This window comes from Bacillus rossius, chromosome 1 (genome assembly GCF_032445375.1).
Source record: "Bacillus rossius redtenbacheri isolate Brsri chromosome 1, Brsri_v3, whole genome shotgun sequence".
Classification (NCBI taxonomy): Eukaryota; Metazoa; Arthropoda; class Insecta; order Phasmatodea; family Bacillidae; genus Bacillus; species Bacillus rossius.
The window spans coordinates 61302565-61327309 of NC_086330.1; the positions used below are offsets into that span (position 1 = coordinate 61302565).

Sequence of the window (24745 nt, forward strand, 5' to 3'; positions counted from 1 at the left end):
ATTTTCAATTTAAACTTCTACGAAAAAGGCAGCAAAAAAGCTTTAAAGACTTTATTTAAGAAATTAGTGCATTAAAAAAGATTATTTTGTTCCAAGTAACACTAAGTATTCATGATTCACTTACAAAATAGTCTGTTCGACGAACATATTAATTGTTCAATTGTTGCTTGTCCTCTGACGTCATGGATTCGTATCGCAGGTCAGCGTTATCGTGAAAAATAACGAAACGCATATCGCAAGGTGGGTCGTAATCACCAAATGCGATACGTGTTTCGTTACCGCGTGAAGAATAACGCTAGTCGTCGATGGTGTTCGTAATCAGCCCGCAGGGTGACAATAACTAACGTCCACCTCCCCCACCCCCTTCCCCGTTAAAAAAAAAAACCACCCTCTCCCTTCTTCTTTTTACGTTCTCGTAACCACCACGCTTCGTACCAAATCTATAAATTATTAAACTGGAGTGCTGGGCGGTGCGATTAACGCGTTGGGGGTGAAAGGGAGAGGTCCTAGAAATGCAGAGTTCCCTCTCCCTCCCTTTCCAACACTCGCCCCCTCCCACTTATAGGCGTGATGCAGGCCGGCAACAAAGGGGGTTTGCTGCTGGTAGGGGAGGAACGGGATATTGTTTTCGGAATGGTTCGCGACTGCACGTGCCCTACCTCTCAGCTTGCAAGGCCCTTGGAATTAAATTGTCGTGTACTCCCCTTTCCTCCCTTCGTCCTCCAACTATGTCTGAAATATTGAATTGCTGGAGGGGGGGGGGGGGGAGAAAAAAGTATGGGGGAAGGTGGGCAATGTAACCTGAGGATCTATAGTGTTGCCTGTAATAAAATTGGAATGTTTTATTAATTGTGGTTTTAATTGATTTTATTTATTCGGAGGAAGAACACACATAAAAGACTAAAAATAACACACTCGTCAACATAACTTACGCGAAACCGAACTACTTACGCAGAATCGAGGAACGGAGGTATATATCTTAATATATAGCTATATTTTATACTCTCCTAATAAAATTATGTAACATTATGTCAGGAAGGATCTCAGGTATTAGTTCTGAATTTGCAGCATATTATTTCAACTTTGTGTTAACATTTACTATCGTGCCTGATTATACATCGGTATTATTCTTAACGTGTAGCACGCCAACATGTAGAACTATGATAAACGCAGTTATATCCGAGCAATATTTAGGGCAAGTTGTATGCTGATTTGGCAGAGTATATTTTTTGAAATGTCTCTCATTGCGTCTTTATGTGTGAATAACCTTTTTAATGAGAGAAATAGTATTCAAAATAATTCACATTGTTTTCGCAGTTTTTAGACCGTGTATATATATATAACTTATAAATTTATAAATGTTCTTTATTAAGGTAAAGATCACACATCAACAGGGTCTAATGCAAGTTTTACTTCAGAGGTAGTAACTTCCAAATATAAATTAAATACTAAACGGATATTAATTCCTAGAATAGTCACTGTTAACCTTAGATATTGTAGTATGGCCGGTTTTCCAAGATACAAAAAAAAAGTGGGGTTAGGTTTGGAATGTGCTACACCTGTATCCTAACGACATTTCTAGTGCACGATAGGACACGGCCAGTCCCATATTTTTAGGAAACGGATTTTGGTGTCCTCCTATCCGTGACCTATCTGTTGCCCAAATTCCGCGCATGAGCAGAGCTCACTTTTCACGTTGATTTCGTCCAGATGGCGCACCCACGTCTGGTGCCATTAAATTATTATACATTGAATTTCGGGAAATATCGGGGGACATACCAAATGTTTTGGTGTGCCAAATGAAATGTTATGGTAGCGGAACTATCTTGGGATAATTTTGTACACTTTCATGGTCATAACAAGAATAAACCGCAACTTAAAAATTACTTGAAAAAATTATAAATGCCGTTCTATTTTTGTGCGATGGTGTTGCTACCTGTAGTATTTTTGCAGTAAAATTGTATCAATGGTTGCCAAACGTCCGCTAGAATGTGCTGGAACTAGTTTCCAGCCTCGCGCAGGGCCCCGTTTATTGAAACGTTGCCGATCTGTTATCTTACTGGTATTCCGTTCGGACACGTTCTGGAATACGGCCCGTGAGTTAAGTTACGGTTGTGTCCAAACAAAGCAGTGCTTTTTCGCTACCGTACCCGAAAGTATTGGAATATCGCCCTTGATTACATACTTAGATTTAAAGACGTAAGATTTTGAGAATTAAATGATAGAATGTGTAAAGGCTTAAAATACGTTGAAACCATGATGGCCCTTTTCTGTTTCTATCTCCCACTTTGAAATACATAATTTTCTTGGTTACGTAATCAATAAAATAAAAGCGCAGTTATTTGTAATTGGTCTGAACTGCTGGTGTGATTAGAAATTTTAATTTTGGACGTATTGATTGAGAACGGCAAAATAAATTTTTATTAACTGGGTTTTCTTCTATTTTGTTTTCCTGAATGTAATAAGAAAAAAAACTGCTTTCCGCTTGGGCGAGTATTTTAATTGGAGTTTTCCGGTTGGTTCGCCGTGCCTCCTGGGTAAAATAAAACATGTTTAACGTTTTCCTCCCGGTGTTCAAGGTCAGGAGAAGCGTGGTTCTGGTCATCTTGCAAGGTTCCCTTCTCTCGGGCCGTCCTACAAGTGATACATCGACTGCCTCATCTTTTTAATGTGTAACTTCTTAGCTCTCGGCATACGGCATTTGGTGGTAGTAGTTTAGAAAATGGAACGGAAATGTATAACCACGGTTCTGCCATCCGTGGTGGATGGCGCAAACCAAAGTTCAAAAATCAAAGGGAAACTTTATAGCATTAAGTGTTTAGTGAATGTTAACAAGATGGACAGTATTTTAAGGAAAATCTGGTTGAAAATCAGGTCCAAAACCGGGGTTTAGTATTTTCGCAAGTATTTTTAGCTGTTATCGGAGCCTTTTCATCATATAGTTAAAAATTCCTTTCGGTTAATCAAATTCCGGCAGCGGATTCTAGTGGCAGGTGTGGAAACTATGTGTATTCGCGTCCAGAAATGTTTTTAAAAACAAAGTTTGCGTATGATATATATTTATCACTCTGGGTATTATTTTAAAGAATTCTATGTTAAACCTCGTATCCGAGTTTCGCATTATAGGTAAGTGTATTTGCAACATGAGAACACATTAATTTGCTTGTAACAGAAGTTAGATGTTACACATCTCTGTATCACGTGGTGGCGATGACGGGCAGTGTGACGTTCTTGGTGGTCGGAGCGTCGGGGCGGCGTCGCGATGCCCTCACGAAGAGAGTGAATCCGGGCTCTCCTTGGAGGGCGATTGTCTCATGCCTCTCAGGCGAACCCCTTGTGTACTGAACTTCTGCAAGCCTCAAACAATCTGGATTTTTTTTTCGCGACCGGCCGGCTAATATGGCCGACTATATATGACGTCACTTCCTGCCACTGGAGGGTTTTTTTTATACACAGCGGAACACTTCTTTGGTTTCCGTACGTCGGGTGGCCAATACATCAGGCATGAACTGCAACGCCGGAAAGCTACCTCGCAGGCTTCGAAGATGCCAGGCAGCATAGGCGGATGCACTTCACCCCATAACACTGTGAATCCCGACGTCATTGGTCATTTCACGAACGAATCAGACTGTTTCACTTTCCTCATTCTCCCTAATCGTGTTCAACTGACTAGTAATGTATTCTTAAAAAAACAAATTCTTTATATAGCGATAGAATCGTATTGCTTTCGTTAGCTCACAGATTCGTTCATTTCGAACTAATCGTTCACGAACGACGCATCACCACATCAGAGCTCTCTCGCGCAGCTGGCACCGCGCGGATCGCACGAGACGGGCGCATCGTTCGCCAACAAACTAACTAACTAACTGAGCACGCACTGAATCAGTGAATAAGTACAGGCTGGCGTGGACGTGACCCGTGTGTTTACCAGCGGCGAACTGGACCTCCTGGCCGCTGAGGGGGGGGGGGGGGGGGGGGTGGAGCGAGCGAAACACGCAGCTTTGGAAACTCCGCACAAATTACAGACCTCCTTGGTGGTTGGTTCCTGCACGAACGGCCGAGCAACCAAAGTACATACTACTCTTAACACAAACATCTTCGCAGTCACCCCGTGAATCAGAGTAGCTAAGCATGAAGGCTACTTCTACTACTGCTATAGCGCATGGACTTTTCATCAATTTTTGCCAAGTTTCAGATAACTGTTTAACGGTATATTTCGTCCAGTGAAAATAGAAATTTAAAATATATCCGCACCATAAAATGTGAACTTAAAGTTTTGGTGAAATATGTAAATCCAAAATTCTATACTTTTTGAAAATAATGCCACAACTTCCATTAGCAATGATGAGGATGAAGTTTTAAAAACTGTATAATTAATAAAAATATTTTTAAATATGTATTATTTTTTAAAAATTTTAAACTCTGTCGTTGCGCGAAGGATTAATGTGTTTGCTTTTATTAGATTATCAATTTTTAGTTTAATTTCTTTACAGTAGCGGGGTAAGTCAAGGCGTGGTCTCGTCAGAGCATCAAGAAAAGTGCAACTCTTGGGAATGGGGTATTCGATGGTAGCGAGGGGGAATGACGAATAAAGAGAGCTGCAGGGTATTTCGTCGCCATTTTTGTTACATTTGTGAAGTTCCCGATTGAACTTCCGTTGTGTACTTTGTTGTTCGAATGAACTCATTCAGTAAACCTAACTTAATTTTGTAGTAACAATATGGTAGTAACTTATTTTGATAGTACGTAGCACCAGTTTTTAAAATGTCCTGCTCCTTCAGAGGATCATACTCTCCCGCTTTCGTTCACCTACACTAGATAGGAAGTAGTTTAAGCTGTTTAAAACTATTGTTATTGCTTTATTTGAATCAGTAAAAATCAGGGTTGAAAAAATGAGTTTTTTTAAAATACCAAACAATATGTTTCTTTGTTTAAAACCAGTTTTTTTTTGTTTGAACTAGTTTTTATTAGATTAGTTATTTTGGTTTTCAGCATGTTCAAATGAAAGCCATACACCATCCCTCTTTCTGCCTCTCATGTTACCTAAACCAGAAAAGTTAAGTCAGCAAATCTGCACATCTGACTGACTTAACCACGGAAAGGAGATTTTAATTAGTCAGGGATTTCCTACAAAATAGGAATTTATTTAAATAATACATTTGTTTATTTCCTATTTTTACACTTTTGACTACAATTGCCTCATTCCATCCATGCAGACCCTGCCCCAGGCGGGAAACTACATGTGGATTTTCATTACAATTTACTATTCATTTAATTTTAGAGTTGTATTTAGGTGGGTATAATTAACAAATTATTCAGATAATTTAAATTATAAGATCTCGATTAGTATATACAATTATTTGCTGCCGTAAATCAAAATAAAAATTAATGAGCAAACTAATGTTGTTATTAAAGTGGAATTAAATATTTCATTAAAATTTATTAAGATGTCCTATTTAAAAATAAATTTAAAAACTTGTTGGTTTTTGAAATTATTTTTATATAAACCACTTGATTTAAACTATGATTTAAACCGTGGTTTGAACCATTGTGGTTTATGAGCCAACCCCGATAAAGATATAATTTTTTATTAAATCGCGTTCATTCATTTGTAATTTGTACCATTGTTTTAATGAAATCTGGTAATCTTGCTGTAGGTATATTTTACAATCCCATACCTGATGTAATGTCGATCAACTGTAGCTTGATACCTGAAGATTTAATAAAAAGCATTTTACTGGTTTGAATAACTTATTCATAGTGGCATTTATTCATCACAAAATAAACTGACCGCACATTAGACTGCAATAGTGTATGCTCACGCTAACGATTGTTTCCTAGTAATAGGCGGCCGTCTGCAAAAGAAGTCATTGCCCTATTTGGCCGGGCCATTCAGGAAGCGTTTGCTTCCGCACTAGATAACAATGATTGGTGCTTTGACAGCATACATGTACCTGAAATAAACGTAACCAACCACGAAGCATACACAATGCTACAACCTTTTAACACATATCTGGTCTGGAAATATTTTTACGAAAAATACATGGCTCTATTTATTCATACTTAGAGTGGAGTGATTCTGAGTTAAGAGTAACTGCCAATGTAATTACGTAGCGATTGTACTTATAGAAAATGTTTTGAATTTAATTCATTGTTTCTCCACAGGGTTTAAAATTTCATATCCAAACGTGTCGAACACAATTTTCGTTAGTTACAAACGATGTACAGTAAAGTTTTTATTAAAAATAATACACGTTAAAAAGACGTTTTATTAGTTCTATAGTTTGTAGAACTCCATCCTCATTAAAAATGAAAGAATGGGCGTTATTTTCAGCATTTAGAATCGTGAATTTTTTTCTCCAAAACGTTAAATTTCTCATTTTATCTTGCGGATATATTTTAAATTTCTATTTTCACTGGACGAAAGATAACTTTAACTTTTTTTTTTTAAATTGACGTGGTCTGCCATTCTAGAATGTGACTCGGAAGGGATGAGTAGATATCGAGTTTGAGCCTGCGACCTTGAATGAGATCAATGACGTAGATAACATCAATGGGATATGTACACTTTAAATCATGTGAAAGTCGTAGTACATTTGTGTACGTCATTAGTGGGCTTTTGAAACAGTGCTCATGTAGCCTAAGTATGCCTAGAAATAGATGAAATTTTTCTTTTTTTTTTTTTAGTTTGCAACCTTTGTTTTTATTGTCCGCCTCCCGCATCAGCAGATAGCGAACGCAAATTATTCATTTGCGGAAATAGAAATAAATATGCGGCTGTCACGGACCACTCTTTCGACCGACCCCCGGCGTATCGCGGCGCGGCCGATGCTGATAAGGGTGCCATGAATCACGGGCAGAGGGAGGGTCGCGGTGGCTCGTGGCAGCGAGCAGACGCGCTCCCTCTCTCTCTCTCTCTCTCTCTCTCTCTCTCTCTCCCCCTCTCTCTCCCTGCCGGGCGATCCGCGTGGCGCTCTCTCGGCCGGCCGCGGGGAACTGGCCCCGGACGTAGCGCTGGAGGCTGCGGCCTGGAAATGGGAATGGAAGGGGGAAGGAAGGGAAGGGCGTTGTAAGAGAGTAGGGTGGGGGGAAGGGGAACAAATCGACTGCGGCAGGCTCGTGACGTCAGAGGACAGCACCGCGCAAGAGAGTTCGCTTCGCTCCGCCGCAGGTGCCCGCTGGCGAAGAAGGGTTGCGAGAAGCCAGACTCAGTCCGTTCCACGGCCCGAACAGTTCCGAAGTCCTCCCAAGTTCGCTTGCTGGCGTGTGCAACTTCGGGAGCACACATTGTAGGATAAAAACGCGCGGGAAAGATGTCGAGATCGTCTTTCATAGACTATGGTGAAGGAGAAATTAGAAGGAAAAAAAATACTGTGAAATCGCGTGAACGTTTGGTTAGGTTAGATTAGCTACACTACAAGTTGAGTTGAATTAGCTACATATTAATTTACTAATTCCTAACCAACCATTGAAATTATTTTACAGTATTTTAAAGGAAGATATCCTCACATAACCATCTACCAATGTTTTAATTAAGCAGATTCAACCATCTAACCGGCCCTCCCCCATGGGAATCCAATAGATTTTTCCCCAAAAACAATTTCGGTTAAGAAAAAATGTTCTTGACTAATAATTCCCAACCTCCCACTAAATGTATGCCCCGTAATTCCAGAACATTCTGTACAGGTATGTCATGGGAGGCATTCCTGGGGGTCTCAGCGCGACCGTGGTTTGATGCCCGATCTTGACCACGACGCACGCTAATGCACAAAAACGCGACGGTGCGACGTAAGGGATACGATAGCGAAATATCGCCCAGCGAAAAACACACATAGACCGTTTCTTGCCATTGCGTACACGCCAGACACACATTAGCCATCAATGCTTAGAGAGATGTATGTTTAGTTAAAATCTATCATTCATTCGAAAGAGAAAACAGTGCGTGAACAACAGTTAAGAGATTTCTCAGATAAATGTAGTAAAAAAGTTTTTTTTATATTCAAATAATAGCAGCATTACCAATCCACCAGTGTAACCATCTCCCGAAAACAAAATTCTGGCGCTTTTTTTCAGTATCGTCGCGTGACGGAAATAGAAACATTGTTCTTATCGGGATGTCTGCCGCGGATGTTTTGACTGCGTGATTTGTCAGGAAAATGTTCGCCGTTGCGGTTCAAGCACACCGCTGCGATGGCAGTGTGCAGTCGGCGGCGCACCGGAAGTTCCGCACCGAACGTCATCTCGCGGCGGCGGAGGATCCCACGGCGGTCTCGGGTTAACACCCACCCGCTCCCGTCGGGGACAGATCATTTCCGCGCGGAGTCCCGAGTTCACGACTGTCGCACGCACGCGCTGCCTTGACCTCCGGTACCTCGGAACTGGTTTGCTTCCGCCTCGCTCCTGGTTGCCCCCTCGAGCCGCCCCTCCATCCCCTCCCCTGGGACGTCGCGTGGCCGCGGTCGTGGGAAGCCGCCGTCCAGGGCGACCCGTCAGCGGCGGGGAGGGGCGGAGGCGGCCATTGACGGGCGGCCAGGCGCCTCCGAGTCGACCAACAACAGCGTCCGACCGTCCGTCAGCAAGCCGAGCGACTCACAGTGATCCTCACGTCCGTCGTCGTATTCCTATACTTGGCTGCTGCCAACAACTGCCAAGGGCCCCGCCTAGTCAGGGACGTATCTGTGTCAGCGGGATGATAACCGCGACACTCGCTGGTTCTTTCAAGAATCTGTTCCGGTTGTTTTATACCTCAATATTATTCCGAAAATACGCCTTTTAGTTATTTCAACTCTTCTAAAAATACAGTTAAAACACCTAATCCTGAATAAAAACTACATTTTCCGCCTTCAGCGAATTCTTAATTTTTTTTCTTTCGTAAACAGACTCCACTCGGATATCTTGAGTAGTTTTTTTTTTCCTTTCCCTTCAAATCGCGTTGTTTGTCCTGAAGCTCTGCACACCGCATGTGTGCTCGGGTAGGCGGGACCTTTAAGGATTTTGAGGAAATTTATCTTGTAAAGGTTTACAAGTTTGAATATTTTGTACGCTAAACACTTATAAATGATAAAACCAAGTCTAAAACTTTTATTTAAAAATATTTTAGAGGTTCCGTGCATTAAGTATTAATTACCTTAGTGTCTCAGACAATTTTGGTTTTTAATAACATGCTTAAAACGTGTTCAAATACAATTGAAAACAAAATACGTAAGCAGCTTAGTAAATAAAACAACTAAAAATCGTTTTAAAATAAAGACAAAGCCTTCGAGACATTTTTTTAATTTATAGCCTAATTACGTCCGTCCGTCGAAAGTTAAAGCTTGCCAAGATTTTGATGGACGTGCGGATGGAATTTTTTGGGCCATCTGATTGGCTGTATGTAACGTGATGGAGGATAGATGAGACGGATCATTGCTAGTCCAGCTTCAACTGCACAATCCATGATCCGCATCATCCCTCTCTCCGTCAACAAGCCGAGCGATTCTCCATGATCCGCACGTTGGTCGTAATATTTATTCCACTTGGTTGCTGCCGACTGACTAGAAGACCTGTTTACTGCCGACTGACTAGAAGGCTTGGTTGTTGCTGCCGACTGACTAGAAGACCGGTTTACTGCCGACTGACTAGAAGGCTTGGTTGTTGCTGCCGACTGACTAGAAGACCGGTTTACTGCCGACTGTCTAGAAGGCTTGGTTGTTGCTGCCGACTGACTAGAAGACCGGTTTACTGCCGACTGTCTAGAAGGCTTGGTTGTTGCTGCCGACTGACTAGAAGACCGGTTTACTGCCGACTGTCTAGAAGGCTTGGTTGTTGCTGCCGACTGACTAGAAGACCGATTTACTGCCGACTGTCTAGAAGGCTTGGTTGTTGCTGCCGACTGACTAGAAGACCGGTTTACTGCCGACTGTCTAGAAGGCTTGGTTGTTGCTGCCGACTGACTAGAAGACCGGTTTACTGCCGACTGTCTAGAAGGCTTGGTTGTTGCTGCCGACTGACTAGAAGACCGGTTTACTGCCGACTGTCTAGAAGGCTTGGTTGTTGCTGCCGACTGACTAGAAGACCGGTTTACTGCCGACTGTCTAAAAGGCTTGGTTGTTGCTGCCGACTGACTAGAAGACCGGTTTACTGCCGACTGTCTAGAAGGCTTGGTTGTTGCTGCCGACTGACTAGAAGACCGGTTTACTGCCGACTGTCTAGAAGGCTTGGTTGTTGCTGCCGACTGACTAGAAGACCGGTTTACTGCCGACTGTCTAGAAGGCTTGGTTGTTGCTGCCGACTGACTAGAAGACCGGTTTACTGCCGACTGTCTAGAAGGCTTGGTTGTTGCTGCCGACTGACTAGAAGACCGGTTTACTGCCGACTGTCTAAAAGGCTTGGTTGTTGCTGCCGACTGACTAGAAGACCGGTTTACTGCCGACTGTCTAGAAGGCTTGGTTGTTGCTGCCGACTGACTAGAAGACCGGTTTACTGCCGACTGTCTAGAAGGCTTGGTTGTTGCTGCCGACTGACTAGAAGACCGGTTTACTGCCGACTGTCTAGAAGGCTTGGTTGTTGCTGCCGACTGACTAGAAGACCGGTTTACTGCCGACTGTCTAAAAGGCTTGGTTGTTGCTGCTGACTGACTAGAAGACCGGTTTACTGCCGACTGTCTAGAAGGCTTGGTTGTTGCTGCCGACTGACTAGAAGACCGGTTTACTGCCGACTGTCTAGAAGGCTTGGTTGTTGCTGCCGACTGACTAGAAGACCGGTTTACTGCCGACTGTCTAGAAGGCTTGGTTGTTGCTGCCGACTGACTAGAAGACCTGTTTACTGCCGACTGTCTAGAAGGCTTGGTTGTTGCTGCCGACTGAATAGAAGACCGATTTACTGCCGACTGTCTAGAAGGCTTGGTTGTTGCTGCCGACTGAATAGAAGACCTGTTTACTGCCGACTGTCTAGAAGGCTTGGTTGTTGCTGCCGACTGAATAGAAGACCTGTTTACTGCCGACTGTCTAGAAGGCTTGGTTGTTGCTGCCGACTGAATAGAAGACCTGTTTACTGCCGACTGTCTAGAAGGCTTGGTTTTTGCTGCCGACTGACTAGAAGACCGGTTTACTGCCGACTGTCTAAAAGGCTTGGTTGTTGCTGCCGACTGACTAGAAGGCTTTAAATTTGAGTTAATGTATCTTGTAAATAACTCAATCTTACGCACATGGCTCTCTACTAGCACACGACGGGGTAGTTGTTAGGAATCGCCCACACAATGTGGGTGTTTAGTTTTACTTCCACGCCCTTGGGATTTCCCGTTGGTTTGCACTCTGTTGGCAATTACAGAAAGTAAATTTACGTAATTTTCAACGAATAATTAACCTCAAATAAATGAAGAGTTCTTCGCTATCTCAGATAGCTTATCTTCGTAGAATACACATCGGATTCCGATTTCTTAAATGGATGTATGTAATTGTAAAAAGGGTTTTTGCCGTATACTCAAAACGTTTTAGAAATGTTTTGTTGGAATAGGCCTAATAAGATTAGTAATGTTGATTCGTGTTCAAAATAAGTGAACTCAACAACTACAAACTTACTAAGAAATAAATTGATGAAGATATCTGGATATTGTAACCGGCGTTATTCGTAAATTTAAAGCGAAAATTCCTAACAGTACAGTCGTGTGCATATGCATGTGTTGCTCTGAGAGGCCTCGCTTGGAACATTCCCGGCATGGTTGGTCGGTTTGACAAACGTACAGGCCGCGGAACAAACTGCGTCACTGCCAACGCGTTTGCATAACCTTTCATCTGCGGGTTCCAAAACAATGGAAATTTCCCCGCATTTGCATGGAATACTTTTGCGTGACACGCGGCATCAGTTTAGCTGGAGTGTTCCAGATGGAGCGCAAACAGTTTCAGCTGCTATCTCGGCTCAGATTAATAATGTGTTAAAGTGCCATCTCACCGCTTGCGTCTAACGCTTGTGAGTCTGTTAGAACTCCAGAATTCGCAGCTATCTTCTCACTCTGAAAATTACCAACGTAACTGAGTATGATTTAACAAGATTCTGAGATATCGAAACAATCCTTACGGTCGGTTTTGTTTTTATATTATGTTATAAGAAGCAATTTCTTTGTTGTGTCACGACATTCTCGCGTGGATGCTGGGCATGTTCAAATATTCGGCGAGGAAACTTTTTTTTTTTTGTGAAGCCATGATCAGCCTTGATTTCTAAAAGAGTACTCACATTCTTTAAGAAAATTTTTGAGCTCAGGCCCTGTAAGCTATAGTGAAATTAAGTTGCACTGGTAAAAAATTTCACCTTAAATTAATGAAGAACTCTGGTTACAAATTATCCAAAGATCTTAAGAAATTTATCTTTACCTTCTTAAACCCACGGGTATAAATTTCAGTTACTTTGAACATGAAACTACAAGAATAATCTTGGCATATAATTAAAACATTTGAAAAATTGGGTAACTCATGGAAAAAAAACACTTGCTTCTTACTCGTATGCGTTTACCTGTTTATCCCAAAAAAATACCGAATTCAGAGCTTGGATTACGACGTGTCTCATACGATAATTTAGCTATCTTAAATTACGTAGAACTCTTCGTTTATTTGAGATAAATTATTCTTTTAAAATTCCGTAAATTTACTGTAATATCTAACAGTGCGTGTATTTTATATATTACAAGTTTTAAGTTATGGCACAAGGCATGCAACACCAGTTTTGGATTCTTTAATCTGCGTACATAATTGATTTCAACAGTTATATAGTCAGGACCGTGGTTAGGTATCACGAACTGAGTAAATTACTAGTAGCGGCATTCCAATAAAAGTGCCCAAAGCTTGCTGATTATGTATAAAGAGTTGCCTAGCCAAAACCAGACTTCACCCAACATTCAACTTAATTCGTAAAGACCCCTGTCACACCGTCACCCAAAATATTTTACAACCCGTCGTAATTATATGCAAAATATGTTTATGGAAACTGATGTCATCCGATTTGTCAAATAAACGAGGCTGAGTTAGTGACGTTTCCGGTGTCATCATAATCCTCATATATTATTTGACAGTGTGACAGGGCCTTAAGAGGTTGGGATTTGGGGCAAATGTCGTTTAATCCTGTGGTTGTTAGAATCTTGCCCGTTTCCAAATAACGGAACTGGAGCACGTTATATATACTCCCGTCGTAAAGGTTGTGGTGTAGTGAGTTGGGAGTTGGTTGGTAAAGAAGGGGGGAAACGGATTTGGAAGCTTGGGTGGAAGGAGGGGGAAGGAGTTATTTAAATTTTTAGCGCGAGCCCAGGGGGCTATCGGCGCTTCACGCGGACGAATAAATCAGCGGCGTTGAACGTTTTGTCGGCGGCAGCTGGAGGGAAAAGCTCCGGCCGTGAGTTATAAGGACCCCGGAGTCGGGCATGGCTCGGGGAGGGGCGGGGGGGGGGGGGAGGGCAAGGATTTGCCGGAACATCTACCGGACTCCGGAGAGCGGGACCAACAGTGTCCTCTCTCCCCTCCCTCCACCAAGCCACCGAGGAGACACGTGATGGCACCCAGAGGGACGGGGGGGGGGGGGGGGGGGGGAGGATAGCCGGGTGTTTTTCATGGGCCCTCCGCACGTCGCGCGCACGACGTGTGCGACGAACGACCCGCGCGCGCGGTATTCCTGCCGGCGGCCGACGAGCGCTCTCAGGCAAATTAACCCTCCAGCCGGGGGCTGCGGGGAGCGAGCAGCGGAGAGAGGAGATTTCTCCGCGAGCAATCGCTTCTAAACCCCACACAATAAATATTTGCCAACTTAACGCTTCTTCACACACACACACCACGTTGATTTTTTTTGCTCGTTATTTTTAATCAAGAGTTGTGTTTAAAAATTTAGCTCGATACCTTCCTCGCCTTTGGTATTGTTACAAATATTTTGAGCAGATGTTCACTTTGTCAAATATAATGGATGTAGAAAGGCGTGCAAGTGATAGTAAATACCAAAACTTAACGTGGCCTTTTACACCCACTTTATTGCACTAAGTGAATAAATATTAAATATTTGTGCTAGAATAAAAATTGCAAGCGAGATATTAACTTAAAAATTACAACCAAAAACTAATGATATAAATGTCGGAAATATTAAAGAAAAAATAATAACATGGGTCGCAAACCATATCTACATACAGGTTATAGCTGATACCCTGCCTGATATCCCTGATTCATTTATTCTGAGTGTTCGACTATAACGATTCTCCTTTCGAATAAACCCATTGCTATTAAATTTTATTTTTGAAAAATACATAAGTCCAGTGACCGTCAAAAATATTTTTTTTTCTGGGTTTAGAGCACTAGTGTTGCTGTTACGTGCGTAGGCATTGCACTTATATACATGGGCAAATTAAATTTTCTCCCCTACTCCTTTATCACCATGTCTTGGTATTTGCTAAGCGTTCCCACAGATGTGTAGTCAAAATTCACGAAAATAACATAAGTATGCAAATAGGCTCGTGAATGTTTCTGCTTCAACCGGTTTATATTTGTCTCACCTTAAAGTCTCCAAATCTCCAGATCAACTGCGTTCTTGAGAGAAGTACAGTAAATAATTCACAGAGAAGAGGTGGTGGTCATATGAGTAACGAAATATACATTTTTTTTATTGTACCCAAACTTAAATTTTCTAGTAGGTACTATTGCAAAATAATGATACTACTGGTTTCGTTTAAAGCATTGTTCGCAACAAATAAACAATTACTCGCCAGAAATGTGTAACATATAACCTCTGTAATGAGCGAATTAATGTGTTTTCTCACGGTTAGAAAGTACAATAAATTTATGGACTTTTTAACGAAGAAATTACGTGCAAAAACGGAGTAATTCGTAATTTCAGATAGCTGAATCTTCGTAAAAAACTATGCCGTATTCAAACTTCCTAGTTCCGTTCTCCGCTGTAAACAAGGTAAACAGGCATGTATAAGGAAGAAGGGTGTTCTTGCTGTTGATTTAACAAGTTTTTGAAGGTTTTTGTGTCATACCGAGATTATTCTTGTGGATTCGTGCTAAGTGCAAGTGAAATAAATCATTGTCTGTTAATTTACGAAGATAATCGTACATTTACGAAGATCCCTGGATAATATGTAACCAGCGTTCTTCGTAACATTAAGGTGAAAAGTTTGAACAGTGCTGTGGCAAATTCACTTATAATACAAAACTCGGACACGCAATTCAAAGTAGAATTCTTTAAACTAATGCCGAGCGTGAAAAATATACCATATTTATGCAAATTGTGTTTTCAACTACATTTCTTGACACAAATCACACGTAGATTCCGCAGACGCCGCTAGAATTCGCTTCTGGAGCAGTTAAGTTGACTTTCGAATAATTCTATTAGCAGAGCGAAATTTCAAACTAATATGAAACGGCTCCGATGAAAGAAAAAAAAAGTTAAAAAAAAAATAGAAAAAAAACATACTAAACCACCACTTTGGACCTGATTTTTGACAAGGAATTCTATTAAAATACTTCTGATCTTGTTAAAATTTATCAAACAATTAATGCTAAAATGTTTTGCTTTGTCTTTGTGAACTTTGGTTTGCGCCATCCACCACAGGTGGCAGCTCCGTGGTTGTTACACATTTTCGTTCCTTTACTACAGTCGCATTCATGAAATTACTCCTACGAAATGCCGTATACCAAGAACCAAGATGTTATACATAAAAATTAAAAAAAACACGGTGAAATAACTATAAAAGAAATTCGCTTCTTTTTTATTGAAATGTATTTGAAAACGTATTTTACGATGTCATGCGCATGCTAAGAGGGACCATGGCAATCAGTTGCACAAGTTAACTGCTCGGATGGCATCGAACCACGATGTGAGTAAAAATAAATTATAATAAGAAAAATAGAGCGAAGTTTGATATTTACAAGGTTGGCAACAAAGCCGCGAGAGCGGATGCGATAAGCGGAGACCAGTTGTTCTCCGACTTTGGGGTTCCCCCGAGGCTTGCCATGGCCTTGTATTCGCCGGTTATCGCAGCCAGACGGTGTAGTAATTCTTCGAATTTAGAGAGAGGGTAAAGACGGTACTTTTTTTTTTTTCGGTGTCTCCCGTTCTATAAAGCATGGGCAGGGCACAGGCTTCGCAACAAGAAAGCAAAACCGAAAGTCGTTGCAGAGCTGTCTCACGTTGTAATCGGGGACTTGGGTAGTTAAATGATCGCTGAATCGCCACCCCACCCCTCCACACTCAACCCAACCCGGATACAAGACAGTATATCTCGTGAAAGGTGTCGGTCCTGTTGGTTCGGATCCCACTGTAATCTTCGACTTGCATCGCATTGTTCCTTCACAAAGAATATTTCTGGAAAATAAAAAAAAGAGAAAGGCGTAGGTCGGGTCCATGCCGTTGATTTTTCGTGAAAACGTCTGAATGAAATCATAACTTTTTTTTTTTTTTAGAATTAAAATGTAATTTAATTATCAATCGCTTTATTGCAATTCTTACATGATCCGTAGACGTTTGAACTGTCGCCCAATGTATGCCCAATGGATCAGCTACGTAATCGCTTTGCGCCGTTTTTTTAATTTCCTTTTCGACGCTGCCGTAGCTCTCGCATTCGCTCGGCATTGGACTTTTTTTAATTTTTGGATTTTTTTTGACACAGGCTTTCCTCTGATTACGTTTTCTATAATTCCGAACATATTTACGAGTCATATGAGACATATATAATTATTTTATTTTCAATTTAATTCCGATTTTCACTGATATTCCGGCAAATATATCTGTTGTCTCACTCTGAGTCCTAGCAGTTCTTCGCAAGCTCTTCACAGTAACACCCGAATCAATGTCCTAGCTAAACATCTTGGACATACGCCAGTGTAATTACTGTATGTCGTGGAAAAAAAATACAAGAATGCAAAATTAGAAATAAAAATGAACACATGAATAAACTTAAATAAAACAACAATCAGTGCAAAACTGCTATAGCGTAGGTCAAAAAAAATTGTATTAAATCACAATTCCCCATTGCATTTATCATTTAAAGAACTTAGGTATAATCTGGTTGTCATAGAAAAACCTCACCTGATGTTGGCTTGTTTTCCCGCATGTTTATGAATTCATCTTTTGTTTTCCGCACCTGACATCCCGGCATACGTGCAAAGTGATTTTTTTTTTAAATCAGTATCTCTCACTAAAATAATCATTCTAAGAACATAATGCTATGTTTGATCGGATCGGACAAAGTTTTTCCTCTGCGAATGCTCGCAAGATCTGTGTCGCCCCGGGAGTCCCTGGTTCGAAGTTTATTCTTATTCGCCCGCCACCCACCCGCACCCCCTCATCACCCGTCGCGAGCCGCCGCCATCACCTTGGTCGGAGCGTGCCGCGATGGAGCCAGGGGGTCTGAGTTATTCACGGCGGTCCATTAGCGCGAGCGTTGACCGGAACCCCGAGTTGTGTCCGGGAGGGGAGGAGAATGGAGATGGAGTTGACATAATTATTACCAATAAGCCACCGTCGACCCCACCTCCCCTTCATACTCTTTCTACCGTCCCACCAGCCCCGTCTTCGCACACCCGGCCGTGCTGTGAGACATGGGCGTAGATCTCTGGCAGGCCCCCTACTCCCTGGAATTAATAAGCCCCTCACGGGTTGGTGGGGGGGGGGGGGGGTGTGTGTTTGTCTGTATGCAGTTTCAAAAGTGCGACTGTGAAACGTGTTTGGTATCAGAACTATATCTTATGGAAAGCTTTCTGTATACGTTAAAGTTTTCTGCTTATTGCATGCATATAGACAAATATATGGGCAGTATAAAACATACAAGCACCTCATCCAGAGATGACGTGTCTGTTAACTCCACTTGAAAGAATGAAAGGGAGTGAAATCACGGACTTTACAACCAACTACGCACGTGAAGAAAAAAAAAAAGGAAAGGTTTGTCGTGGCTCCAGGTAACTGTATCTTCGTGAAAACTATGCAAGCCTGCTCTTTACTTCCTCGTTCGTCGTTCTGTTGCAAGCAGGGTAAATATTAAAGTGGAAGGAAAGATAGTGTTTTTGCTGTAGATTTAGCAAGCGTTTTTTAAAAGTTTAAAATCCTTCTTTATGGGCATATGCCGTGGCTGGTTTACACTGTACGGTATAGAAAAAACTCCTTTAAGAACGGATAACAAAGATAAATACATAAACACGCCGAAAACTAACCAAAATAAGCTTATGTAAAATATTAAATTCGTGGAAGGAATTTAGCCAGAAAAAAATATATTATAGTACAGGCGAGCATAGTGGGCTGATAACAAGACAATTGCAACAATAACAGAAAACTCAGACAAAACCACAACCTTATAGAACATAGTGACAGACAAACCCAACGGTAAAACTAAGCAGGTAATTAGGATAAAACAACAGTGTTTTAGTACTCCAAAAAGTATTATTCTTGTTAATTTATGTTCAAAATAGGAAAACTCAGAACCCATAAATTTATGTATGTACTCTTATTTTCGAAGATATCTGGATAATTTGTAACCATTGTTCATAAATTTTTTAAAGGGCCGAGGAAGGATGAGCCACGAGGATTCAGTACATATTAACGATGCAAGGCCTGTACTGGACGTAACTCAGTATACTGATAATTTTTGTGGCTAACTTTAAAGTACATCATTTCATTTTTTAAATATATATATATATATATTAAATTTATAAGTATTAATTACATATGTATAGCACACAAACTTACAGTTGCATACTTACACAGATAATTAAAATATATGTGTCTGTCTGAAAATTTTGAATTATTACTCTTCAGATATTTTACTGTTAGCAAGTTAGATAGGTACCTTAGTCACATATAACCTCAAAATAAAACTTCCAAAACCTTAAACAAAAGACCTAAAAAAAAAAACTGCCTTGTTCCCACACATGTGTAAATGGTTAAAAGGTTCATCTAGGTGATAAGGTGCAAATATAAACGAAATCCAAACAATCGAAATGAATGGCTTTAACGGTAATGTCATACAGCTGAATCTATTTATATAAAGCTTAGTATTATGGAGTCCGATCCGTTGATTTAGTGTTTAGAATCTGGAACTAGTCAGCAAACGTTCCAGGTTTAACTACCTGCCGGGTTGACAAATTCCATCTGTGGTTCAGTTTTGAATTGTTCACTTATGCATTGCGTAAGGCAACGGTGTATCATCGCAGAATCATCTCGCCAAGGATATTCTCTGGTCTCCCTGAGTCCAATATAGCTGGGGATCCTAAACCAGCCTACCATATGTATTACGACGGATGGTTTTATCATATTTTGAAGTGAACCTTCTTTATAGCCTATGTAGGGTCATCAGAACTCAACGAAAATTAGAACGCTCAGAGGGCAACGAAGAGTAAACGCAATATAGTCATATTAGAGCTATCAAATTACTTGCCTATAAAACACAGATGGAAACAGCAGCGCTTGGTGGCAGATTTGTATTAGGCCTATAGCACACCTGCATACTTGCGTACTAGCACACTCGCGTACTTGCTCACTCGCATACTTCCACACTCAACACACTTACTTATATACTCTCATACTTACGCAATCTGACACTTGCACACATTCTTACACACTCGCATGAGTGTACTCTCGCATGTATGCTCTTCTACACTTGCACACGTGATTAAAATATTTGCACTTACATATACCCTACGAATTTCCTATCCCTCTATTGGTGAAGTTCCGTTCAACTTCTAGCGCGCGTGGGCGGCCTGAAATATTTTCCTTTTCATCCTTGAGACATATCGTAGAGTGACTCAATAAGTAAAAAAAAAAAAAAAAAAAAATAGTTTTGTTAGGAAACCAGGTTTGCGGTTTGAGCTTCGCGCCTCAAAAGTTGAGTTGAGGTGGCTCATGAAGAGAGACACAACAGTTCTTGAGTTGTTCGCACGCGCCGATAGGTGTGCTGAGGGAAAGGAAGAACGGAATAAGTAACTTCGCCGCAGGAGAGGTGTATCGTTTGGTCGAAGGCTAACAGTGGGAGGGGGGAGAAAAAAAGTTCCTCATTTTGAAAAGACGTCCGTGCGGAAGTTGTATCGGGAAACCATCTGCACCTTCTCCCCCCCCCCCCCCCCTTGGGCAGTGTAATGACCGGGAAGGAAAAGGGCCTATCCGGCCGTCAAAGGATAAGTTCCGCGTTGGAAGTGAAGGAGAAGGGGGATAGGGGGACTCACGTGATTTTCAGTTCCCTGCACACATTCCACGCAACCCCATGCTACTCGCCGCTGAAACCAAGCCCCGGGCCATTAGCTTTGTGTGATGTGATTGATCGCGGCAAGTGGCCCACAAAAGAGGGGTCGCGGCGGCTTCGTGACTGATGGCGAGGGACAGCTTCTCACCCCCCCCCCCTCCGGTCCTTCCATTTCGAAAACCCCCTTCCACCGCGAGCACGATACTCGGCCCTCTGCTTACACCCTCTGAGTTGTCGCGGCTCGCAGAAGAGGCGATCCCATGACGTCTGTCTGTACCAGGTCGCTCCCCTTCCTTACCTTGATTCCGGAGATGGACTGCGATTAGATATCAATACCGTGTGCTCTTCCTTAACGCGTTGGTCTGCGCCGTACTGTGAACAAATCTGTGTAGGCTACCTCAGTAAATAAACTAAGTATTTAAATATTTTCACACTATTATTATATAGGAAATAATTATGTCTAGGATTCCTTAATAAATATGATCCAAAATTTGAGGGTTCTTTAGATGATACGAATATTTTATATTGTTGTTCATTTACGACAAAAGTTAAATTTTCATAGTATTAAAATAATTTCTCATACAAAAATAATTTAATTTTCTCTGTAATAATATAATAAATCAATTTTTTCGAGTTAAATAAAATGCATTGGTGAGTATTAACTAATAATTAACTACTAGTAAACAGCACTGAATAACATACATACACTAGTTATATGTGTGCAGTTGCGAATACTATTGCAACAACAAAGTATAGGCTACTTATTATGTTTGCCTGTTAATATTTCATGAGTAACCAATCTGGTTACTCTTAACGAAATATAAAGTTCACTTGATGATTTATACCATATATTTGTTTGTATCAACATAACATATTTATTTTGTCAAATAAAAAAAAATATGTAACCTATATATTTTTTAGGCAAACAAATCTTTCTATCGGTGATGTGCGTAACAGCGCGTGTTAAATGAAACTAACGTATATACTGGCTGGCTGGCTTTAAAGGGAAGAGAAAGTAATTGTAGAACGCCATATTGGCTTGAAAATGTTTTTTGCCATATCAAATTTGTATCGTTTCAAATGGGAAATTGGTTTTCGTTTGACAGTTACACTTTAAAGGATATTCAAAAACCATTATAAAGTGTCCACTGACAATATTATTACAGTTGCAGTCATTCCAAACAACTAATTAAAGACTATACACTAACGACTTCAAAGAAAAACTAGCAGTATGTCATTTTTAACTTCAGGCAATCCATTTCATTTTGTCTTCTATTAAATACTAGATGACCCGGTGAACTTCGAACCAACTAAAATTAATTTATTGTAACTCTTCATAAGCGATTATCAATCCTTATCAACCTTCCAACTCTAATTCATTGAGATAAAAAAAAAATTAGCTGCATCGTGTACAGTTTGGGTTTTCTTTGGTTATTAAATGAAATTCGTTTGTAATTTAAATGTTTAAAAGAAGCCGAATTAAAAAAAAATTATACAATTTCAAATTGTTGCGCTTTAAACATTTTTACTCTCAAGATGCCTTACATATTTCAATTAAAATCATTATTTTGAACATAACGTCATTGTTAGTTTGCACTTTATGTCATAGAGAAAAGCCCAAATGACGGACGAAGAAAGATGAAAAAAAAAAACAGAGAAAACAAGCCAAAATCAGCCGATGTTGGATGTATAGACAGTACAGCAGAATAATATCACAGCACACACGAACACAGTCGGCGGGCGACGACGATGAGGTTGCAACAAAATCAACGAATACAAACAACAACCATGGCCTACACAGCGATAGAGAAGAGTTATACTAAACAGACAACGATAATACAGTGACGCACATGCGATCCCAGCTATGAAATTAAACAGACAGTGCAAACTAGCAGTGGCGTTTGTCCAAAATATGATCAATCTTTGTTCCCCCATTTAAATAATCATTAAGGCTGCTATAAGGGGTTAGTTGTTAGATATTCTACACCTGTACCCTAACCGTATTGCTAGTGCATGATAGGACACGTACAGTCCCTTATTTTATGAAACAGATTTTGGTGTCCTATCCGTTGCCCAAATTCTTCCAGATGGCGGACCCGCGTCTGGCGCCATTTTACCTCGTATATAGTCACTTTGTTATTTCTTGGGGGTGGAGGGGGGCGCGTACCAAGTATACTGGTGTGCCAAGTGAAAAATTATGATAGCGTAAATATCCTTGAATACATTTCGTACAATTTGATGGTCATAATAAGAAATGATCACAATTTAGAAATACCACCCAGTTTTGTGCGACCAAGCTGCTATCTCTAGTATTTTTTTTTTCCCCCGACGCAATTGTATCTGTGGTTGCCATTCGTCCGTTAGAATGCGTTGGAAGAACAAATTTCTAGACTCGCTCGCGCAGGGCACCGTTTATTAAAATGGTTGCAGCAGATAATGATCCCTTACTGGGATTTGTGTTCGGACACGTCCTGGAGTAGGTACGGCCTAGCGAGTTAGGTTGCGGTCGTGCCTCAAAAAAAAACTTTCCCGAACGTCTTGGAATGCCGCCCTCAAAGAAGGCATTATTTTGGTTTCTATTCCCCCCCGCCCCCTCCCCAGCCAACCACTTGTCCTCCGGGAAGCATATCGCCCGGGAAGCAGCACACTTGCTGGCTGCGCGCTGTACTAGCGCAACACGTGACGCAGCGGGTGTGGGCGTTCCGCGGCCTTCGCGCGGCAGGCAGCCCGGCGCTGATAGCGGCCCCGCCCCCGTCGCCCGCGAGCGATAAGCCCCGAGCCCCGGCACGAGCTGCTGCCAGGGGCGGATCCGCGTAAACGATGCAATTGATAAAATGACTTCCGAAGTTAATTTTCAGCTATTGATGTGTAACGTCCTAGCTCTCGGTATACCGCATTTGGTAGGAGTAAATTTGTGAATGGAACGGAGATGTTTAACCACGGTGCTGCCCATCTGTGGCGGATGTCACAAACCAAAGTTCGCAAAGCCAAAGGGAAACGTTATAGCATTAACTGTTTGAATTTTTAACAATATGGGCAGTATTTTGATGAATTTCCTTTTTGAAAATCAGGTCCAAAGCCGGGGCTTAAATTCGGACTGAAAATGGAATGATTATATCGTTTTTGTGAGATGTGTTACCTAAGAATACTGACAATACTAATGAAGAAGTTCTCCAGATTATTTTTGAGGGAGAGACTGAAATAAATTATTCAGCGTGCTGAAAATATAAAAATCCACTGACCAGGACACGCGAGGCACAGTGGACTTGTCCATTATTATTCTAGAAGGCTCAGAGTTGGAGGAAAAAATTTGCCAAGATTGAGTGTAACGTCAGTTGGTGAATGGACTGTACTGCCACTCCTACACAAAACTGAAAAGAATACATCAATAAATAGATAAAACTTTTCCAAGTACAAGAGACAATGAAATCTTCTGGAATCCAGTAAATCAGGTTCGAAAACCAAAGAAGAATATTCACAGCCATGCCCTTAATTTTGTATGATTTCTCTAGGTTAATTGTAGCTTACGTTATAAGAATCAGGTCAATTCCAGTATGTATATTGAAGAGAATTTTATACATAATTGATTATGAACTGGAATTATTGTTAGTCTTGTTTATAGCAGTGGAGAAACTATCTTTTTTTTTTACCGCGGATGAATAAATTCAGATTAATTTTAAATAAAGAAGTAACTTAATTTTTTTTCTGTAGTTACTTTTTTTTGTTTGGTTCGTTTGGAGCTGCGATGAAGTAGGGAGTTTTGACGGGCGAATGAATTATTGTTATAAGTAACTCCTGGTTATTTATGCCCTGGGTGATGGATGAACGTTTGGCGCGCGGGCACAACTGGCTATTTTAAAACTCCTCCGGAACAGTTCAAGCATTCAGATCCACTGCAGGAGTTGTTTCGTGCGCGCAACCTTTAATTATGTCCAAGCAAGACGACAAAAATAAGATCTAACATCCTGTTCGTTCATCTCTATTTTTTTTTTTTTCAAAACTTGCGAAACGCGCGTGGGTTGAAAAAAAAAAGGGGGGGGGGGAGGATATAGAACAACGTATACGATTGGACAGGATGGCGTATTGCAAAACTCTGGACTCGCATAGCCTGAGGCTAGAGTTCGAAACCCGGTCCAGTCGACCCGTTATTTAGGTTTCCAGCGCATAGCCGGATCGTCGAATGGCGAGTAGAGCTTCAGGTTTTTATTCGCCTTTTACAAACTGTTCAATATTTCTTCAAAGTGATTGCGAATAGCATTTAAGAGCCATTGCACTTGCCTCTACAAGTTTCGTTCCATGTTTCAGTCTATATTGAGTTCCTTTTTGGACAGTGAAAAAGGCCAATTAAGGTGTTTCCGCGGACGTTTGCAGTTATGAAAAATTCTGAACTCAGTATTGTAATTGACATACGGAAAAGTAAAAGTGTAGGGTCACCGCTGGCAGTACCATGGAGCCGAGTTACCGACTCGAAGATTGCACGCTAGTTCGGTGCCTGGCGCGTAGAGGCGAAGAGACGTGTGGTGCGCGAGTCAGTGTCGCCCTTAGCGCCCCCCTCGCCTTTAGAGC

At 41.2% G+C, this 24745-nt stretch overlaps 1 protein-coding gene across 2 annotated transcripts in view; it reads left to right on the forward strand.

Moving 5' to 3' along the window:
* The window catches only part of LOC134536593 (nephrin), a 271114-nt gene that overhangs the window by 13926 nt on the left and 232443 nt on the right, over positions 1 to 24745 (forward strand). The window lies entirely within an intron of this gene.